This window comes from Pectinophora gossypiella, chromosome 12 (genome assembly GCF_024362695.1).
Source record: "Pectinophora gossypiella chromosome 12, ilPecGoss1.1, whole genome shotgun sequence".
Lineage (NCBI taxonomy): Eukaryota > Metazoa > Arthropoda > Insecta > Lepidoptera > Gelechiidae > Pectinophora > Pectinophora gossypiella.
In genome coordinates, this window is record NC_065415.1 from 6,437,320 (window position 1) to 6,461,851 (window position 24,532).

At 35.4% G+C, this 24,532-nt stretch overlaps 2 protein-coding genes across 2 annotated transcripts in view; both read left to right on the forward strand.

Annotated features, from left to right (window-relative positions):
* Positions 1-24,532, forward strand: part of LOC126371088 (uncharacterized) — a 421,730-nt gene that overhangs the window by 212,665 nt on the left and 184,533 nt on the right. The window lies entirely within an intron of this gene.
* The window catches only part of LOC126371078 (alkaline phosphatase-like), a 110,115-nt gene continuing 88,455 nt past the window's right edge, over positions 2,873-24,532 (forward strand). The window contains exon 1 of the mRNA XM_050016268.1: positions 2,873-3,172. The gene's annotated coding sequence lies outside the window, so the exon portion shown is untranslated. The remainder of the gene's footprint in view (positions 3,173-24,532) is intronic.

The following is a 24,532-nucleotide window of genomic DNA, read 5'->3' on the forward strand; positions in this document are numbered from 1 at the left end:
TTTCTGTGATATTTAGACTTAGTTCTTTTTCCCTAAAGCAGAAAGTGTATATAATTATTTGAAAAGAAAGAAAAAGTCTGAGGGAAATGGCGGCCTTTCTAGACTTTATTTGCCTATCGTCAAGTTAGCCGAAACTTTGTGATTCGTTCTGTTTTTGTTCTATAGAGGTTGTTATAATATTTCGATAAGGAATATAATATATGAATATATATATTCTCCGATAAAATATGCATATTACTTTAATTCCTCATCTAACTTAATTTATTTAAGTAAAGTTTGTAAATATCGAATGTCGCTGTTAAAAGAAAAGTCGTAAATCATTTTCTTTTTTGGTCTCAGGTATATGACTAAAATAAATTAATGAAATATTTTACCTCGAAAACGGGCTATTTTAGGAGGTCAAAGTTCTAATGGATTCCCGTCATGGCACTTGGAGTATTCTTATTAAAAAAAAAAACATTCCATCAATAGCTAGAGGCGAGCTTTGGAAGTTATTTTTATACTGTATTTGTAGAAGTAAATCTGTCTGATTTAAAATAGCCCCTGAGCACTCCCTATTTACCAAGAAGTTTCATACGTATTTAACTTCCCTCTGTAACCTAACATAACAATTTATATAAGCATACCTTTCATTTAAACCCGGGACTATCGATAGCATTGACTATGTTTAGGTACTTACAAATCGTTTACATATTGTTAGATTGTATCATGAGTCTAAGTAAAGATTACATCAGTGGATTTTAGATTAATTCGTCATTGGATAAATACTAAAGGTATATAGGTAATTAAACCTAACGGGGTATTCTCATGAAAACCCGCTCACAATCGTGATAAGCCCAATCACATCGATGCACGACAAAAGGCAATTTAAATCTCATTCCGTCAAAATGGCTGCTAACAATAATTTTCCCGAGCAGGAAATTAAAATATGAATCCAGTAGATATTAATCATGACATAATTAGTCTTTGAACGAGTTTGAATGATCATTTGCATTGTTAATCTCTAAAAAAGGTACGGGAAAGGGATGACGGCTTCATTTTAAGTTTAAAACCAATATTGGATTCGCTTGTTTTCGAAAATGATCGTATTGGAGGGATTTAATAATGTTTTATGATTTGCATTTATACAGATAGAGAAGAACAAGGGGCAGTTCGCGGCGACTGGATATTATAAAAGTTAGCCAACTCATTTTAGAGATAGATGAAATTTAGATTTCCATCGTAGTGGAATGAAGCGTTGAAGTTTAATAAAATATATCAAATCAAATGATATATTCTTTATTGCACACACGTACACGAAACATTATAAAACATAACACAAGAAATATTATATAACAATTTGCAGCCTTATTGTTCTAAATCAATTTCTTACAGGCGACCAGAGGTAGGAAGTATCTACCGATTGAAGTTATATTTAGATGCGGGATGGTACAACTGCAAGTATTATGAAGTTAGAAACTTAATAAAAATGTGATAATGAATAAGTCTAAGTAATACACGTAATGAAATACTTATAACATATATTATAATGTTGTTGTTGCGTATGGCAGACAAATATCCTGCTTGTATCAAATATCCAGCTTAAGCTCCCTTAACCAAGTCTCTGCTGCATCCGTCACACAATGCAGCTCGGCTATACCACCAACCCGACTCGACTGAAATGGCTCACCGGACTGTTCCTTGCGAATCACCCGGTGCTTTATCCTGCGATTTCATCATGGATAACATAATATAATATACAATATTGAGCATATACAAACATTCCTTCATAATTAATATAAATAATGATCCTAATTAAAACAGCCTCCGTGGTCTAACAGCCTTCGTGGTCTAGTGGTTAGAGCGTTAGGCTCACGATCTGGAGGTCCGGGTTCGATTCCCGATGGGGACATTGTCGAAATCACTTTGTGAGACTGTCTTTTGTTTGGTAAGGACTTTTCAGGCTTGAATCACCTGATTGTCCGAAAAAGTAAGATGATTCCGTGCTTCGGAGGGCACGTTAAGCCGTTAGTCCCGGCTATTAGCCGTAAAAACACCTTCACCAACCCGCAGTGGAGCAGCGTAGTGGAGTATGCTCCATACCCCCTCCGGTTGATTGAGGGGAGGCCTGTGCCCAGCAGTGGGACGTATATAGGCAGTTTATGTTATGTTTAATGATCCTAATATTACTACTTTATTAAAACAGCGTTGTGTATGACGATGACCTATTTCTTTACAAAAATAATGTTTCTTTTTCTTTCATAATATTAAAGACTTACACTCCTCGTTCAGTTCCCAAGAGAGTTTATCGTAACTTGGCTGTAACGCAATGTTAGTTACACATTCCTTATCTTCTTTATGTATTTTCATTAAAGCTCGCGGTTCAAAGTCTAGTGTGGTCGAGTGGTTCAAATTCTTCATCATTCGTTCCTTGTATTCCCAAGACTTTTCTTAAGCCGTTCCTTGGATTTTAAATCAGTCGGGGGTTTCAACAAGACCGCTTAGCTTTCTACCCAATGATCTAACCGATACGATGTTCCCTTTTTCTTGGCCCGATTTCACTTGAGAATAGTACCCAGCCAGTTTTCATCACCCTTAATTATTTTTTCTCCGAGTTTTCAGCGAGTTTAGAAAAATATATATTTAAATGTTTCCTGGAGTACCCTTCCCTCCCTAAATTAATGCAAGTAGATACCTAACGGTTTACTGAAAGATGATCCAGTCAGTCTAACCGATTCGATTATTCAATAATTCAATCTGATGATTAATTTAATTATTTCGTAGCTGTTGAAGATTAATTCTGTGTCCTGTTTCATGCTGTCACTTCAAATATTGACGCATGCGTGGTAGGGACGAGGGTTTTTAAACGCCAGTGAGTTCTGAGGAATGCTTCGAATCGCACGCGAGCGCGCACTGCGTGTTTCGAAATTCTCGAATTGCCGCGAAAATGTATTCCACTGAGGAAATTGCAGCTTTGGAATTATTTTCTTGAACTGTTATATAGTCAGGACCTGCCGAAAAAACTTGTTCGAATTTCCGTGTAGTCATATCAACTTTGTTAGTGCAAGTTTTGTCCGGGAGTTGAGTGTGGTTAAAACTAAGGGTGATAATTAAAAGTTACAAAGTGACAAAAAGGTTATTTTTTGCGCTCAATAAAAAACGTTTTAAGGAAGAGTTTTAAATTGCAGTTACGGTAAGTCTTAAATTATTATAAATAAGTTTATAATTAAACTTTGGTTACGTACACTTGATAGTTAAAAATATATTTAAACTTAGATTTCAAAAATAATAAATTAATGACTCTTTTAAATGGGAAGAAGGGAAGAGAGGCCTTTGCCCTGCAGTGGGACATTGAAGGCTATTAATAATAATAAAGAGTCATTATTATTATGTTTGTCATTTCCATAGTCCCGAGATATGGAAATGACAAACATAATAATAATGACTCTTTTACAATAAGCACTTAAATAAAATCTCCTTTATTTTTTTGTTTTACTGGTTACTTAAATTGCTAATAAAATTAGAATATATAACCAGGGCACGAAAACAATAATATTCTAACATTTAAATAGCGGAGTTAAAGGCAAATAGCCAAATACTTTGACAACCAAGTGGAGTGAAACGTTCCGTTTTTCGTTCGAACAAAAGTTGTGCAACGAACTGAAAAGCGTCTGTGGATCCAATCATTTAATTGAATTATTTATGTCGTTGCGCCAAAAATGTCTCTGTGACAGTTTAAAAAAAAAAGTTTTCGTAAACTGATAGTACAAAATTTATACAATATTTTTCATTTTATTTACTTTGAACAATATGAACCTGGCCCCTGGGTAATAAAATGTTGATGGCACGTAAACGAAACTCGAACGAACCTGAAACTTATAACGAATCCTACCTAAACGTAGCTCTTATTATTACGTGCCTAAACGTGTTTTTGTGTTTTACTTTTGTGTGTGTTTTTTTAGTAATAAAAATTAAATTACTGATTTTATTTGATGATAATAAAAAAAAAGGAGTGAGTAAGAATTGTCAATTTTCACATTCATTTGAGATTGAATATTATATTTTGTCAAAATAACAAGATAATATATTTTTCTCATATTTAATATAATATTTTTTATATTTTTTTGGGAAAAATATCTACGTAAGCGATTTTCTTTATAATGACGTAAATTTTTTATAAAGTTTTTCTTGGATTATATAAGTCAAATCCTGACATAAGTTAGGTAGGTGACCTGGGTTGATCAGCCTATAGCCAATATAATAGTCGATAAACTTAACCCCAGGCTTCGGCAGCTGAACGCATTCTAGCGTTTTGTTTTTTCCAAGATAGCCAGAGGTCAGAGGACGCATGACTTACATCGTAAACATTATCGTCGTGAACATTACTAGTAGACAAAACATCGACTTCAGCCTTGTTGCCTCATTTCGGGAAAATACATAAATAAATAAGTACATAAATTCACGCCTATTTCCTACCGAGGTAAGCGGAGACTATGGAATTACATTTGCCTCGATCCTGACATATTTCTCTTGCTTCCCCACTCATCAATCGTTTCATACACGCACGCCGGTTCAAAGTAGATCTTACTGAACCTTTTCTAAGAACATCTCAAGCGGAGACTATGGAATTACATTTGCCTCGATCCTGACATACTTCTCTTGCTTCCCCACTCATCAATCGTTTCATACACGCACGCCGGTTCAAAGTAGATCTTACTGAAACCTTTTCTAAGAACATCTCCAATTTGGTCAATGCACGTCCTTCTAGGTCTTCTTCTGCTAGCCCTACCACCAACTTTCGGGAAGATAACTCATAAAAATACCTACAACGTAATATCATTTTAAAAAGTAAATAAGTATTAAGGCTGTTTATTGTGTAATTTTATCCGGTTGTTACTGTCTTATATGTTACATAACATAACATAAATAGCCTATATACGTCCCACTGCTGGGCACAGGCCTCCTCTCAATCAACCGGAGAGGGTATGGAGCATACTCCACCTCTTATATGTTATATGTCCACGTCTTATATGTTATTTATGTGCAATTCGGAATTATATTCAAAATACCAATTTATATTTTGATGGATTTCATATTACATAACCGTGCACAAATTAGTAGGCAAATGACAATAGGATGGGATTTAAACATAGCTGGCGAGGAGTGGGCGTATACATACAATAACATAAGCTCACGACTATAACCCAATTGGGGTAGTCAGAGATACTCACAGAGCTTTCTGTTAGACTAACGTGATAGGTGGTTAGCCGCATCGCCGCCGTCTATCTGTGGGTGTATGCTTAGCTACTATACCTACTCCTTTGCTTACCCCTACGGAGATGCAGGTGTGATGCTATGATATGTTATATTACAGAAGTTACTTGCAAGTACCTGAGCTATATAACAAGGGTTAAAATTATGAAAATATACGAATCTTAAATTACAAAATGCATACCAGTAAAGATAAACTTTATGGCTGTGGGTGCACGTAATAAAGTAAAATTTATTGGCTCGGTTTTATAGCGACTGTCTGTAATTAGCTAAATATAAGCTCTTGGAAATACTTAAGCTTAAATTTTGCTCCGGTTATTACAATGTTCATAAAGAATTTACTTGCTTTATGGAAGATAAACTTTTGATTGCTTACTGGGGATTAAAAGGCCACAATTCATCTAAAAAAGCAATATTGCAATTTGACATTTGCGCATACAAAAGTAAGTGCGCAATGCAAACAAATGTCAAATAGAAATATTGCTTTTTTATATGAATTACTTCGATGTGGCATTTTTAACCCCCCTGTTGTTTAGTCTACACGTAAAGTAATGGCCATAATCACTGTACCTAGGAGGAATATTGTAAGTAAAAAGTAATGTATTTTAAATTATGAGAACATTGATGTATAAATAATAAGTATGTGAAATATATTACTTTAGTGAGTGAGAATAGCATTATACCATGTTTGGAACAAACATTAATCCATCTATAAGAGTTATCGCAGGTTGACTTGATCTTATTAGATGACTTATGGCTGCCCCCACGGTAGATATAAATCTTACAACTATTATTATCCACGTTGAGACTCGTTGAGAGTATTATCCCTTCCGAATACTTACCTTCGCTTTCCAAGAACTCTGTAATACCAGCTTTGTAGACTTGGTCGCACGGAGGTAACCCTTTGCAGAAAGCTTAAGAGTTCTTTTGGAACTTTTCTCCTTCACATTGAATTTTTGGCATTGTTTCGATGGGACCGGACTACTGAAATATTTTTCTATTGCGGGACCGAAGTTTATACAGAGAGGCATTCGTGGTATTTCTGTTGGACAGTTTTGTATTTTCTGTTGGCTTCTTATCTAAAACGATTAGGCACGCCTTTCTAGTTTACCGAAACAACGTTTCCCAAAATGTTTTGACAGCCAACCTCGTTTCGCGTAAAAATGTTTGCTAGCTTCTTCATTTCCCAACTAAAATTGCTGTCAATCAACTAAGCAGTATGAATAATTTTATTGCGTTAGTTTGACATTTGGCGTTTGTATGAACACGCAAAAAAATATTAGCACGTATGACCAGTGAAAATATTTACTGGATGTGCGCCATGCGCGGACCGAGTTGTGCCGTAGATGGAAAGGTAGTCTATAGGTAATAGGTTGGGTTAATTTCATTACGAAACAATTAAGGTTAAATTGGTTAGTGTGCTGCACAGCCCCGACCCGAATTCTACCAAGTTAACCATGCTTTATACAATCATCAACAAACCATGGTATAGTTAATGCCTTTTACAAATTCTCAAGTGGTTAATTTGCGTAATGAAGGTATTTATGATTTTGGCAAGTGAACTAGTTAGCAAATGAAATGTCAATATTTCCTGCAATGGAAAAAAAGTGCCGAATATTTTTCTGCTAAAATCTATAGAAGCGGTGCATAAATAATATCAAAATATTGGTATTATATTCTGGCGGAAGCTAAAATAATGTTATTAAAGTTTGACAATTTTAAAATTAGCTCTGTCTTTTACTTGCACTAGTAATAAGTGTAAGACTGAACTACTTTGCACTTAAATATAACATAACATAAACAGCCTATATACCTCCCACTCCTGGGCACAGGCCTCCCCTCAATCAACCGGAGGGGGTATGGAGCATACTCCACCACGCTGCTCCAATGGGGGTTGGTGGATGTGTTTTTACGGCTAATAGCCGGGACCAACGGCTACACTTTAATATACTGAAATAAAATTAAATGCATCAATAATAACCTTGACACGGGAGTTGGTGAGGTCAGTTGTCGAACTCGCAACCCATCCGACAGAAGACGAAGGGCAATAAAGTAAAAGCTCGTAAATACGGTCACACAACATGACCCTCGTAGTAGTATTAATTGCAATCCCACCGTGAACAACACAGTTCCCAAACTGAGTCAAAATTAATAAAGTTTGAATTAGAGAACCCATATAGTATTCGTCGAAATTTAAATAATTTGCACACATTTTATTTGAACAACCATACCGAAAACCGAAATAGAATTTACAATTTACCTACAGAATCAATTATTTATTTACAGACCCTATTTAATTCTGTGAATTAATAAGTTTGCCATACTCAAAGGATTTTCTACGAAATTGTTTTGATATGTCACTGAAGATCCCATTAGAATAGGAAATCAAAATGTATGATAATAATGACTTACATGGAAAATACTTAGGAGTAAGTATAAAACGAAACAAATTAAAATCTACTAAATTCATTACTTTTAATCAATGTGTTTTGCGTCTCATAATTATCGTCATACCGATATCTGTATCAAACAGACCGTAATAATAAACTAGAGGCACTTTACCGATTTTATTACCTATATATTTTGTTTATGAACACGGAAAAAATAAATAATAGGGGAAGTATTTTTTTAATTTGAGGATAAAATCTTCCAATTTCACCCATCAGGTGTCGCTACTGTTGAGTTTTCTTAAAATTTTGACAATTCCCAATACTATTTGAGTAAACAAATATATTGTTATAGTTATATTTTTACACTATAACACTTTGCGCAGCGTTTAACTTTAGAATCATACAGTGTTACTACAAAACACAAACTAAAAATAAACTAGGTTTAAAATAGTATTTCGGACCGCGAAAGAATTCGGCGGATTTTAATGAAACTAACTTGACAAGTCATAATAATTGTATGCAAAATCTGCGACAGTAGCGCCGCGGCCTTCGGGACTTCTTTCGTGTACTTACGGATTATATTTTAAACATAGTTTATCTTTTAGTCTTTGTTTTGTAGTAACACTGTTAGTGTTATAAGATGTAAAAGAAGAAAACTTATTTTCAATCAAAACTGCCTTTTTTCAGCTGGCTACTTTTCTTTTTTGCAACTTATCCGTCAGACGGGATACACTCCACGTTACTCCACATTCTATAGCAATTTATCACAAAGTTTAGCTGGACTGTATGGTAAACTGTCAAAATTTAGAGCTTCTAGTTTCTATCCTCATTCATATCGTGCTAGGTGCACGCTGCCATAGACACTCCCTATGAGACATTCATTTAAAGATGAATTTAAGTGCATTTTTCACAAACATAATTGGCTCGATCATTATAGTGGGCAATACGGCTCACTGCCTATGACGTTGGTCTAACAGAAAACTCGGTCAGGTGTGGGTACTTAGTTCATCTCGCGATGGACGTACCTCTGATTACCCCAATTAGGAGATAGTCGTGAGCTTATATTATTTTGTTATAAATGTTAATAACTATTATAATAACGTGCTTGTCAGTCGGATTTGCGTTGCAATTTCGAAGTAAAGTGGTTATTACAGCCTCCGTGGTGTAGTAGTTAGAGCGTTTGGCGTATGATCTAGATATCCGGGTTTGATTTCCGATGGGGACTTTGTCGAAATCACTTTATTGTTTGGTAAGGACATTGAATCACCTGATTGTCCGAAAAAGTAAGATGATCCCGAGCTTCGAAGGGCACGTTAAGGCGGTGGTCCCGGCTATTAGCCGTAAAACACTTTTTATCTTGAACCTAGTACACGACCCAATTATTACAAATACTAATATTTAAAATACTAATATTGAAGGTCCATATATATCCGTGAATATCATATAACTACCATATAGCTGTTACGTGGCAACATTATTGCCAAGTTAAATTGAAATGGAATATATTTACTTGTTTACTGCAGAGACAATGTAAATACTACGTTCTTTCAGAGTTATTGATGATCTGTCGCATTTAATATAAATCCAGGAGACGTGTTCGAAATGGAGAATGCCTTTACTTGTGAGCAGTGACCTAGCTAATGGAAGAACGCTTTGTTCGTAATCAGGCGAAATGGCTCCCACTCTTCTTTCAATTTGTCTCTCGAATTGAGACAGACTTGAGACCTAATTTCGAGAATCACCCTCAACTTAACTAACGTCAATTTTCATGCTTATTCTGCATATATTTGAAGAAGGCTCCCTTGTGTTTCGCTATCTAATTTCGAATAATGGCAAGAGATCTGAGAAGCGGGACAAAGTGAATGTTGAGAATGGTCCTCTGTCTACAAATTATGTCCCCTCCGACCTGCAAACATCCAACAATTAGTTTTAATTTGCAAAACAACGTTTACATTTCAACAAGCATGCTCAATTTGAAAAGCTCTTACTGTTTTGTTATTCTAGACAATAATATTACATACCAAAATGAATACGTAATAGTTATTTTATTCAATAAGAGAGGAAAGTTATTTTTTGCGTGCGAGTGCCAAGTTTAAATTAGGAATAGCAAAGTATATATATATATATATATATATATATATATATATATATACATATATAGAGTATATAATACTAAGAGCAGTAATTAAGTGATTTAAAAGCACAAGGAAATATAATATAAGTTTAAAAACTAAAACCCGTCTACGGAAAAAAACATTTTCTAAAAATATGAAGTTAGAACCTATTTTCTAATTTTATTCCGTTTAGAGCGTGATTTTTCCGTAGTCGGGCTTTAGTTTTTGAACTTATATTTTTATTTAAGCATATTATATAGGCGTTTAGAAAATAATATGCTTCCGATACGTGTTTTATGCAAGATTTGGAGATAAAACCTATCCGGAACATGTCTGAGAAGATAATTCAACCTAATTATTGAGTAAATACAAGCAAACCCTACTTTTACTTGCGTAAAAGCTAGTAACATTTACATATTTGAAATGTGCAAATAAAGTCCTTTCATTTGAAATCCACACTCATTTGAAAAACACAAAACCATTAGGAAAAAAAGTATTTTCCATCCCCAGTTTATGCCTCTAGAGGGCGCCATATTGAATTTAACGTGACGTCAGATAGTCTATGACCACCGGATAATCTCATTTGTTACACGACGCTTCTCTATCTCATTTGTTACATTCTACCAGGTGGTTTAGAACTAAGGTTGGAACAGACGTGCATACACACATACGTACATACATACATACACTTCATGCATACATATTTAATATAATATTATACGTACATAGCGGTCAAACACATAACCCTCCTTTTTGTTTCGACACAATCGGGTAATTAGCTTTCATGTGATGTATATAAGTTTTCATCTCTACCAACGAGAAAAGTTTTATAGGTTATGTTTGTGTGTTTGTGTTAAGCTCGTAGTCTTGCATAGTCTATTATAGACTATGCAAGACTACGCAGGTTTCATGATTTAAAGTCGGCGCTCGCAGAAAAAACATCATTATCTTTGCCCTCTTGTTGAACAAATAACTATTCATATTAAGTACTTAGATATTATTTATGTAACTCAAAGAAAAAAATAAAAAGAGGTTCCAACCATAAACCTAAATCTTTGTCTTATTTTCCTTTTCTTTGAAATTCCAATTAGGCGAACAAAAGTTTGAAAACATAATGTTATGGAATAATACAAAGTTCATTCAAACGGTTGGTTCGCTGAATATATTTGCAGGGACCAAATTAATCGGGAAAATTCCGTGGGTGTCGGCTCATGTAAAAAGTTTCTGGTCGTTTGCTTTATTTTATGCCTCATGTGCGATGCTCACGTCACACGAAGTTATATCACTCACATTTTTAACATTCACATATCATTCCAATTTCTGCGAGTGATTCGGTTCAGTAATGAAATAAATTCAAATCATAATCCTTGCCGTTTTTCCGCTCAAAATTTCAATTTGTATGTAAATATGAATTGAAAAGTTGTTGTTTTGTCAATTCCAGCCAAAATGACATTTTTGAAATTAATAAGCTGCTGTTTATTCATTCTGTTGAATGTCCGACAGCTTGAATTAACGTTAATTCTCTTTATGAACATTTTATAGCCGCCTATTACGGCACTTGTAATCTGTAAGTGAATTAAAGCGACGTCTGCCGTTTTAATTTCAAGTGGAGTCGTTTTCATCGTCCTTTTCACCACAAGAACAATTCTGTGGAACTGAAACGACACTCTATTGTGGTGATACCCCGAGGGGGTAACTTTCTTGAATTTCTCGAATAAGATAAGCAAGCGGAGTCGTAAAAGGGCAAAGAAGGGTCTCGCGGACCACAGCCCCGGGACAAATAAAATATAATTGGCGGAGAAATCGAGACGTAAACGATTTTTTCCGCGTCTGCTCTAACCACGTGCTCAGAATTCTAGTTACCGATTTACAGTTCGTACGTGGTTGGTAATAACTTTTTAACTGGAGTGTCTCGTGAGCGCTACCGAGCTCAGATATGAATATATATTCCGACCGACAATGAAAAATTGAAAAAGACAGTTTTCCTTTATTCATTACTATTCTAGCAGTTACGTATGAAACGAAGAAAGCTAAACGGAATTGAATTGTGATTTATTGCTCTGGTAATTCTGACGTTGTTAACGGAAAGATTGATGTAAGTACCTAACTACTGATTGTTAGAATAGAATAGTTTATTTATAGAATAGTTTTTTTTCTGTGGAGTATATTTAAACAATCGAAGACGATTAAAGTCAAATAAGTCATGTCCCATCCAAATTTGTTAGATATGAACAGCCTCCGTGGTTTAGTTTTAGTCAGAGCGCTGGAATTACGATTTGGAGGGCCGGGTTCGCTTCTCGACTGGGACACTATCAAAATTCCTTAGTAAGAGACTTCATTTGGTTATGACAAGCAAGCTGAATTACCTGATTGTTTGAAAAATTAAGATGATTTTGTGCTTCAGAAGGCACGTTAAGTCGTTGTTCCCAGCTACAAGACCAAAAATACCGACTCGCATGCACTACAACAGCGTAGTGGAGTAAGTGAAATATGCTCTATACTCCCTTCTCAGCAATGGGTTATATAATATTATATGAATATGTTATGGTTTATCTATGAGTTAGAACTTACATAAAAGTGATATTCTATACTCATTAAAGATTAACTTAGTACTTATACTTTATATTCGTACTTAGTTGGAGTATAATATATAATAAACAAGAATAATAAGAACTTACGCGTTCGACAAGAAAAAAGTTTAGTACTCGTATAGTCCACCTCTATACGAGTACTAAACTCGGATCTAAATTTTACTATGTTTGACACTCGGTTGTATACTTGACCTACATTTAGACTCTAAAGATTCACTTTTATCTCGCCAAGTAAAAGTCGAAAGTCGAAAAAGGCAAAAAGACAAAATAAATTTTATTTTGACCGATTTTCTTAAAATGTACAGCGTTATTTGTGTTAGAAAGACCTAAGAATAATAAGGAGGGGATTAATAATAATAAAGTTATTAAGAGACTAAATTCAGAATCCCGTAACAGTGTGCGGAAACACGAACTTGTATTTATTATCCGACTACGGCGAAACGAAAATGAGGGTTTTGTTTTTGACCGCTATGTATGTGTGTATGCATCTCTGTTCCAACCTAACTTCTAAACCACTTGTCAGAATTTGACAAACGAGGTGTCTCTAGAAACGTCTAGATTATCCGGTTGTTATAAGCTATATGACGTCACGCTAAATTCAATGTGGCGCCCTCTAGGGCATAAAGAGAGGACGAAAAATTTTTTTTTTCGGAAGGTAGTGGTTTGAGTTTAAACTTATATTTTTATAGTAATTTGATACTATATGTATAGTACCGACTGTTTTTTTAATAGATATAAAATAGAGGGCAAAGGAGCAAACAGATCGCCTAATCGTAAGCAAGACACCCGCAATACCAGAGGAGTCATAAGGGCGTTCCCGGCCTATTAGATGGAAATATGTATAAGGCTGAGATTGAAAGGCATCTGATACGATGGCTTTAAAATAGACTGCATTTGAACTGTAATCTAAAAACATAAAAATAAAAATGCAAGTAACGATCATTTTTTGCAACTGTGAAGCAACTGCAATAGAACTTTTGGCAAATGGTGGCCTTCTGGTGGTGGCTCTGCCTGTCGATTGCGACAAGTGCCATCTATAAGTTTATGAGCTTTTAATGTCCGTTCAGCGACATCCCTTGAAACACAAAATAAGCTGCGGTTAATTGCGACTCATTTGGTTGAATAATTGCTCCGTAAAATGAGCGTTTTGCTTTGACGACCCTGTAATATAAATTAAGTAATAATTAAGCGATTATTAATAATAAATATTATATTATTTAAAATTGAATTAAGAAAATAAACATGCAATATAGAGGTAAAAAAAACTAAAAAACATTAAGCGATTTTATACTTGCATGATTATTATTCTCGTCAAGCTAGTTTTCTTTAAATGCTTAATTAAATAATTAATTACTTAAAGTTAATTGCTGATTCAGGATTATTGGCTTTTAGTTCAGTTTATGTTTATCCCAATTTATCTACTTCTTCTTCTATTGTGTGGGTTGTGAGGTGGATTACCAACCCCATCAACCCTGGTGTCAGGTTTACTATTGAGCTGCCAAAGGCCCCTGATATGGCTCATGTAACGACTAATTACTTATATCAGTAAGTAGTAACTGGGACCAACAGCTTAACGCGCCTCCCGAAGCACGGATCATCTTACTTTCGGACAATCAGGTGATCAGCCTGTAATGTCCTAACCAAACTAGGGATCAGAATGTGATTTTTGTAATACGTAAGCACCGGGATTTGAACCCGGGACCTCCGGATCGTTAGCCCAATGCTCAAACCACTGGACCATGGAGGCCGATTTTTCTACTTTTTTCTACGAAATTTTAAAGGAGCTTTAGCCTAATGTGATGGAACCGCTCGTCCTAGTAGGTGGTTGATGATTGAATCCTATCAACGAAGTTAAGCGAAGCAGTCAGTGGTCAGTTATGGGATGGGTGACCGCTTAGTTTTGAGAATAACCTTTGTTTCGGGATCCATTGCCTTAAGGAGGTCAAAACCATGAAACACTAGTCGTTAAGTGAAGCCCCAAATTTAAGGTCAAAGTAGCTTGGAAACTCTTCTCGTTACTACTTTCAAATAGTTTTTAGTCTTTGTAACCAGGCCAAAAAATTCAAAAAAATAAAGTTTTTTTCTGAAATATATTTCAAATATGTAACTTATTGATTTTTATTATTACTTTTGTCCATCTTTTGTCATTCGTGTAATAAAATATTATAATTTTACGTTAATTATTATGCAGTAGCATAATGACCTAGCCTTTTATTGCTATAAAATAATTATATATAAAAGGAATGCTCATTACGCTACTAATCTCCAAAAACAATATAGATGTCGTTCCCGCCTTTTTGTTTACTTACTTTTAAATTAATTAATTAGTCGTATAATATTTTCATACACTTAAACATACATAATAATATTTTCAATTACAATCGATTTATATTAATTATACAGTAATATTTTAAATTATTAAAATACTTTTAATTTATAGGCCCATTTGCTTGGACGATAAAAGTGCAGGTAAATTAGTAGTCCATAAAAATTCCATCGTTTCGCAACTTTTAACTTTAACCTAGTTAATATTCCATAACCTAGTTAATCACCTTTTTAATATTCCTGTTAGATGTTGAGATATCAACTTGCAAATAATGAAACTTCTTTTAAAATATGTGTGATCATGACATATCTAAGTAAGTACATGCTGTCTTTCACCATCTTGCTTAGGTTTGTGCAGTCACATCCAGATTTTCTTTACAATGTCGTTCATCCATAAAATACCAACAACGCACGTTTTCCAGTGAGAGTATTCTTTATTCGAATCACAATGGGCATTCAGAATAAGTAAATAATTCTGAAGTAGCACACAATCCACTACATTATTACTGAAATTATCGCCCCTCGGGGATCAATTTAATATATCGTTGCGAATTTATTTTGGCCGAAATAAACGAGTTAAGTCCGTGAATGGTTTATAAGGCGATCAATTTTAATGAACCATTATGTGTTTTGTAATCGAACCACTTTGTAACTTTTTTCATTGTTGGACCATTTTTGGGCTGATTTGAACGCCCTATTAAACCGATCGTCCAACAAAGATATATTAAGGGACAACGTAGAAACGCAGTCATTTGTTTTGTCCGGTGCTTTCGTTTAATTAAAAAGAAAAAGGATGCAATTAAAAAGCATTTCCTTTCATTAATATTTTTTATATCTTTAAATTAATTAATGTATTTTTCCTGAAACTGCTATGCTCAAACAGCTAGTTTAGTTTAGTTAGTCAGAAAAATAATCATGTGTTATTCGACTTGTCATGGACACGAAATAAGAACAAGTCAGAAAAATGATATCTTTCGGATTCGAATCTGGAAGATAACAAATTAAGAAACACAACCAATTGTGAAGGTTTATAAGTCCGGAAAAAAGTAGAAGAATCATAATTACGTCATAAGAGTAGACGCTGTATCCTTTCAAAAGGGATACTGGACCTCCAAAAAAAGCCTCGTTATTGATAGGTGTTCCTCTTGTGTAAAATATAATTAATTATTTACCACTAACATCATTTACGTCCTTCCGTTACTCACTAAGATAATTTTAATTTAAGGTATTTTGTATTTTCTAGTTAAGTGAATTGTATGCTTTAGGAGAAATAAATTTATTAAACCGTATTTATACATTTTCTATCAGTAAATATAAGGAAGTCCTAAACATTTGGCTCTGCTTACGTAGGGATCGCAAGCGTGAAATTTATGTATTTTATAGGTCGATAATAATTCAATACCTAACAAGTTTTGTCTTGTGTTTCCCCTCATTTGTTACATTCAACGTCAAAGTGTCGGTTGTTCGGAAGTTTCCTCAACCGACGCAGCTGTTCTGTTAGGTGTAAGAAATTCTAGTAAGTTTGTTTTTGCCACGTAATTCTTAAAGAAATAAAAAAGTAAATGAAAGAACCAAAATAAACCACTAAGGAATGAGAATTGGAAATTCCAGATGCGTAAAGATGGCGAGATTTTGAATCTTATGTGGCCACCAGGTTGTGCGAAAGTCCGTGTTGCTCTAAGGTGGCCACCATGGAACTAACGTGTTTTGAGAGAAAAAATAAACATAGACATAATGATTAATGTGGAGTTACGGAAGGTTTATAATTGATCATCACATTGTATAAGACGATTCTTCAGTCGATTTTCACGTTTGGAACGTGATTCAACAACATCATCTCCCTAGCATTGTCTCACGGGGTCCGCTTACCTAACTTGAAGATTTGACAAGTCCGGTTTTTTACAGATGCGACTGCCTGTCTGACCCTCCAACTCGCGAAAGGAAAACTACCCCAATGCTGGTCAGGTCACATACCACCGAAAATGCATTTCTTGGGAATGTGGGTTTCCTCATGATGTTTTCCTTCACCGCTGAGCACGTGATAATCTTTTATGATCCAAACATGAATTCGAAAACAAATTCGACAATCATCGGTTTAGGCCTGTACTGCAAATCGAACCTGCGACCTCCACGTAAGAGGCAAGCATTCCACCAACTGGGCTATCACGCTCCTACGTGATTCAACAACAATATTTTCAGATCAACTTACCTACTTTTTGCAACATGTCTTTACAACATGTCAAATGTGGAACAGAATTATTTTGATTCAAATATAGAGTTGTACTCCGTCAACGCCAAGATATGTTACGTTTTCAAAAGTTTCCTTAGTAATCCAGTGGGGGATCTGTGCGGGCGTTTATTCCGCCATATCAGCAGACGACGTAACCGGCACGAAGGAACATCGGGGTGCGATAAAAAACGAATTTGATACAATGATACGAGACGCTTTCACATTTTTTCTTTACTTTCTGGTTTGTTTGTACCTTTGTGCATACTTAATATCACGTCTATTTCTTGTTGGAGCACGCAAATACTAAATAATTTCATGTTTTTTTCGCTTCTTCCACTCTCATAAAACTCTTGACCTGACTTTTTCTAAGATCTTAAGATCCTCAAGTTCCTTTAAGTTTATATTCGCTCCCTGTTCAGGTTCGCTACGTTATAATTAAACGTTCCATTTAGTTCTCATTCATTTGTTTCTTACTTAAAAAGAACTTATTAAAATCACTAAGGTGCAACCAATAAGTTTCCCAGCAATAAACAACTTGAAAATATAGGAACAAACTAAGTATTTAATTATAACGTTTCTCAGTGGTGGCGGTTAGCTGCACTGCAAGTTAGCATAACTTGCAAAGTTGCAAGTCGGGTTAATCTTATTAGCGTGAAGGATTATTCAGTGACCGTACTGCGATAAAATGGGACTATTTCCTATTACAATGAAATTCGTGTAGTTCCAGTAGAATTTCTAAAGACAGGGAAAATTTGATGTGAATTGTAAGTAACGAAGACGGTCGATACGTAGCTGCTAGTGATATTGATACCGTGTACTGAGTTGCGCATACCTGCATTTCTTAGGCGTTTCTGTCAAAGGTTATCCAGGGTTGTGCCAGGATGTATACAATTAAAGAGCAAAAGTACATTCACTGATCCCAGCATTATTTGTACACAGTGGTGAAATTATGAACCATTCTCTCTCTCTGTATTTATTTAAGCTGCGCTCTTGTCGGTGGAGTAATCGCCTCCATTTTCATTACTCCATAGATAGGGTGTGTAGAACGGTGGTTGCCCCAATCGCCTTCCGTTCCGCAGTACACCGACCAATTTCTCAATCGGTGATGTTTTAGCTAGAGCCCTAACCAGAATCCAACCAACCATCCTCGGACTCCAACCAGTACTGATACCGCTGCTGCTCGGCATCAGGGGTGCGCTTTTGAAGTAGCGGCGCCTACTCGCTACGTCACAAGGTCGTCATGGAACCTAAGTAGTATTGTATAGGTTAGCCCGTCCCAGTGAGCTACCCACTACGTTCTGCTAATCCTGTCGCTGTTTGGTCGGGGACTGCTTATTTTTATATTCGCAGCTAACCATCATATCTGATGGCAGTTCCACTAGCCGCCACCTGTGGACCCCGTAGATGGCCTACAGCTCAGCCTACTTCTATGAACCATTACTTGTCATAATTATAAATCTTATGTTTTTGTAGGTGATTTTGTCTATTACAGAAACGACATGTAACCAGGAGGTCTTAAATGCAAACCAGTTAATTTATTACTTTGCAAGAAACTGATTGGACTTTTGCAACATATCGTACATGTCGTTGTTATTCATAATTATGCAGACCATCGAAAGTCCAACAGACATCTCAATGGACCCACAAAGAACTATGTGCCATATATATATATACATAAACTCACGTTTATTTAAAGATACTTTTTGATAGTTGAAGATACTATTTGTGCCAATTTCAAGTCAAATGTTTAAATAAAAAGCTATTCTAAAGGTCTATTAGCTTTTTGTACGATTGGAAAAGCAAAAGGGTCAGTTTATCTATTCAATCTCTTAGTATTGAAATAAACCCAGACACAGATATATGAGAGAATTCATACATAATACATACAGAATTCATACAATACACACCTGACTCATGGTACACCTCAGTAGGACGATAATTTGGAGCCATTTTTTATAAACATTTTTGATTAAGTAGAAAAATGTATTATTATGTAAGTAGTAAGTATTATGCACAATAGTTTTAATCTAAATATTCCAAAAATAAATATTTCTAAATATTTCAGCTTGGATCAAGAAACGCGTGTTTTATGTCGTTCAGAAAAAAATAAAGTATCTTATGGTCGCGCGCGATTATTTATCGCTGAGCTCATAGAGGCGGCTCATTCAGGCTACCGTATTGTGGAGAAAGAATCATTTATGTTTACACTAAAATATCAAGAATAAAAAAGGGTAATACTTGTTCTATGTTCATTTTGTGTAAACCCAAAGTAAATAAAGTTATATTTCTGACATGTTTATGTCATGCCGAGCGGTTCATTTACCTATCCAGCGATATAACATTATACTCATACTATTAAAGTTAGACAATGTACTGTAAAACTTGTTGTTTCTCGCCGCGAGTTGTTTCAACGTGTTGCGCTAGCTGCTTGCATTTTAAAGTAAATGTGGTTTCATATAACTAAGAAGTATGTCGGTATTACTTACTTATGAGCCACAGGTGTAGCTTCGAAATTCAAGCGTAAAATCAACATAAACTCACGACTATACCCAATGACGGACTTTCCAGGTTGTTCCTCAAAAACAACATGGCCGATGTAAAATGTTTAGACGGTTGTTTTTGATTTCTGCTTAAAATTGACGTATGTTCCATAAATTTTATGCCTGTCGATTACCCATCTCTTTCTTTTTCAGCGGATAAGAAAATGACATGTAGACTTAGATGGCGTCTGCAGGAATTAGCACCAATGCTTGGTATGAAATAAATTACTGCCACAATATAGGGCAAGGTTGCATCCAAGTCGCGACATCAATAGCGAGCACTAACTGTCCAGAAATCAGAATCATTAATTCGTCGTAATTATCATGGATAAACTGCTTCGGAAGGCACGTTAAGCCGTTGATCCCGGTTATTACTTACTGATGTAAGTACGTAGTCGTTACATGAGTCATGTCAGGGGCCTATGGCGGCTCAGTAATAACCCTGACACCAGGGTTGATTGGGTTGGTAATTCACCTCACAATCCATACGATAGAAGAAGAAGATGGATAAACTTGTTGAAGGTCAATGTAACATTTCTGAATTTCAACAGGTGTTATGGCTGACGAGAAGAAATGACAAGCAACAGCAACACATCTTTTAAATCAATGAGGGTATACATTACACGTTATTTAATAACTAGAGGAACATATTTAATACCAGACATTTTTATCATTTAGGTAATCATTAATCTAATAATAAGCTAAGCCAGGGTTGATGGGGTTGGTTATCCACCTCACAATCCACACGACAGAAGAGAGATAATAAGCTTTTTTCAATAAAGTAAGCTTCACCGACTAATGCAACAAAATTATCCAAGAAAGTTGCACAAAATTTGGCGCGGGAGTTACATAATAGTTCCGAGGGCGGGCAATAGTCGAGCTAATTACAGTTAGCTGTTCCTAGATTGTGCATTTACCGAGCGGAAACAGTCTTATAGTAAAGTGAATTGCATTTGGGGTTTAAGTTACCCGACCGCAGTACTATTCGCGATTTCAATCCGCTGTGGATCGCGTAGTAGCACATTTTGTGCAAGATGGCAGGCATATACAGATGATGTTAGGTAGTTTTTAAAATGTTAGCTTGGTGTGGTCGCCACCTTACACAAATTAGATTATCAAAACACAGTCATAATACCGGGTAGTCATAAAATACTTACGCTTCCTTCTCTATATATTTTTAAACACAAGATCTTCCTGTAAAATACACACTGCGTCATGGAAAAATATTAAATTTATTTATATCTAGACTGGTCCTACATTCTTCTAACCCTGAGTGATGAGTGAATTGATGTCCATCAAAATTTATAATAAACCGCCTAACATATTAAAAGAAGAAAAAAGTGACAAAGTCTTTATTAAAAAAGTAAAAGCACTTCTAATTAATAAATGTTACTACAGCACCTAGTGAATACCTTGATGATAGTGATGTTACTATTTGAAAAGATTCTCTCTTTAAACTTCTGTTTTGTTGTGGCCGAAATGGTCTGTGAGTCTATGTGAAACGTACCAACTTATAAACGGAAGGCACGTTAAGCCGTTGGTGCCGGCTGCATTATCAGTCGTTAATAACCATCAATTCGCACTGGGCCCGCTTGATGGTTTAAGGCCCGATCTCTCTATCCATCCATAGGGAAGGCCCGTGCCCCAGCAGTGGGGACGTTAATGGGCTGATGATGATGATGATGATGAATATATTCCTACAGTATTAAATAAGAACTATTTCATCCCTTGATCGAGGTACTTGCAACAGTGTCGAAATATCCGGGTACGCTGTAAAACCCCGGTGTTATGTGGTTTTTAGTTGTAATAATGACCACATAAACTATAAGTGGTGACTATGAATACTAGAATTATCTTAATATTCGATTTTTCACACAAGAATTCACACGTTTTAAGAAGGAGGGCAGAGTATTATCCGAAGTAATAATTTATACATGCCAATGTAACTTTGTTACCGAAGTCCATGAGCACCTATCATAAAGGGTATCTATAATACTGGCACGAATAACTAGTTTCGCGGAAATAGGTTAATAGCAACTTTTAGTTACCTATGTATAGATAATGAATTTCCGTAAAACCCCTGATTCTCAAAATATAATTTAAAGGGTGATCTGTTCATGCGCAAAATGTTTGGGTATTTATGGATCTAAATTTATGGATCGAAATAGTTTGTATTTCGTTTATTGTTTATAATAAGAGGCATGTTGGATAGTTGGATACAGGGTTCGAAGGAAAGCTGGAAAAATGTTCAAACCAAATCGTATATTTATACGAGATCCTGATGTGCTAGCTATCTTTTTATTTTTCTCATTTAATTTAAACATTTTCATTCGACATACTTCCCCAATAATAAAAAAAAAACATGAATAACAAACTATCAGTTTTCAACCTGTTTTCAGTGCTAAATGGAAGCCAAGTCGATTGAGGTCGAGAATAGGCACATTTTCCACAAAGAGATTGTAGTTCAAGTATTGAAGCGATTGCAAAAACGAATCGAATCGTTTGCTTTCATATTCAATTGAATAGTCCGTTCCGTATTACGGTTATTAAATTAAGTATTGTCTTCGCCCTTTTATGGCGGTAAAACGCAAGGGGTTTATTTTGAGGTGGACTTGTTTACGTCCCCATTAAAGGTTAAAGTATTTATGTTGCTTCCAGGGTGTTTATTTACTTATTACGTAGATGTTTACAGATGGTTATAACCAGGGATCTTTGACTTTATCCTTAATAATATTATTGGAATGTGAAAGTGAGTTTGTTATGCTTTCACGCCATAGCGAATCAACTGATCACGATTTCAGAGCTGCAGATAAAGAAATAAGATACTTTTCAAGAAATAAATATTGTTATTTGCGATAATTAAAGTCCACACTGATGAAGTCGTGTTCGGAAATTTACCTAAAAAGCAATATTGCGGTTTGACATATGCGCATATAAAAGTAAGTACGCAATGTGAAGAAATGAAAAAGATGACCAGTCATCCCGTGATTATGGCACTGAAACAGTATCGAAATATCGGGAGTCTCATATCCTTGCTTTAAACGCGGTAAGAACCCGTTATTATGTGTTTTAATTATGATAATAACCGCGTTAACTTAAAACAAAGCAATATTGCTTGTTTAGTTGAATTGTTTCGATGTTGCCTTTTAAACTTCCTGTTAATTGTTTCATTATTATTATTTTTTATAAGGGCTCGTCATCGCATCAACGTAACCACAGACGCGCCACCAACATAATGTAAGCAGTTGTATAAAGGCTACCGAGCGCGGTGCGAATTATATCGAAGCCTTCGACCAATAGCCGTTTGACGTTCATCTACGTAGATAGTATTCGTATCGTTTATTGGTCGAAGCGCTCTACGTATATATAATTCGCGTCGCGCGCGGCGCGGTTATCATGCAGACCCGGTTTGGGCCTTGTTGGTCGCGCAACCAAGCAGTTTATGTGAAACTTCCATAGTGTCCTAGTGAGATGAGATGAGATATAACCCTAACTGTGTCAGTTTATTTAAAACTATTGAAATCAAATGTAGGTTATTAAGTAAATGCGGGTTCTTTTTAAAAGGTTGGTTTCAAAAATTTAAAGGATAAGTAGTAAACACAATGAACAATGAATAAACGGCAACAATTTAATGCTATAAGGGTAGTTGACCATATTGCGCCTTGAAAGGGAAGCATTATCTTTAATTACAGTGTAATAACAGGGTCGTTACAAATCAAGGGCTCTTTCGAAATTACGAAGAACACAATTTTGCTCACCCTTTCGGCTAGTGATGTGACGTAACCAGTCCAGTAGTGATCAAATCGAGTCGAGTCGTTATAATTATATGGATCAACTAACACAGTCGGTACCTTTTTATTTAATTAGATAACATAATACGCTTACGACTAAATTCCAGTTGGGGTAGTCAGAGGCACATCCATCGCAAGACAAACTAAGTACCTAAACTTCAACGAGCTTTCTGTTAGACCAACGACATAGGTGGTGAGCCGTATCGCAGTCTAGCAAACTGCGTTAGTGAAAACAAACAAATATAGAACTACGAAAGAAAGCTCTATCTTCGTTTACATAAAAAAAATGTGTTACCGATGTCCTTATTCAACTCTAGTTACTTGCCTCTAACTCTTGACTACAAAATGAATTTAATTAAACATGGAAGATTATCTTAATTAAGCAAATATATAAAACGTTATTATTGCCATTTTAACGAAGGAATGGAGTGGGCTAGATGACGACATTAAAGCAGATTACAGAGCGTGTCTAAGAAATATACTGGAAGAACATTTATATAGATAAAAAAAAAACGTGATCTTCCTTCACGTGCAGTCGGGTAAAAATATAATTTAGTAAAAAATATTTATTTACCGAAATATATTATATTTACAGATTATTATTATCAGATAATTGTTATTCAAAATATTGTAAATCTTTTCCACGTGTAAAATGTAATCTGTTTCCTTTTTGAAGTTCTTGTGACACTTTTCCTTATTTTGATCAGCAAAAAGACATGAATGACTTCTAACAGTTTTGGATTATATTCTAAATGTACATATTAAACTCTTACGTTACTTGTAGCCTAGTTTGATTAGAAAATTACAGGCTGATCACCTGATTGTCCCAAAGTAAGATGATCCGTGCTTCGGAAGGCACGTTAAGCTGTTGATTACTACTGATGTAAGTTAGTAGTCGTTACATGAGTCATGAGGGGCCTTTGGCGGCTCAATAGTAACCCTGACACAAAGGTTGATGGGAGTACGGTCACGAGTACTAATATGTGTACACTTTGAAACCATGTCACATTAAGTTTTTTGACAAATTAAACCGTAAGTCTCATTAAATGTCAAATATGATAGTGCGACAGGGTTCTGAAGTGGGTACATGATATTGCTAATGACTGTACACGACAGAAGAAGATTAAGGGGATGCATGTGCCCAGCAGAGGGACGTATATAGGCTGTTTATCTTATGTTATATTTTTATTCTATTGCGCAGGTTGTAAGGTTGTGTGGAACGTCCTCACCCCCCGTGAGGTAAAGGGGTGCGGGTCCGATGTACGGTTCTTTTAATATTCGTCCAAATAAATCGATAAATA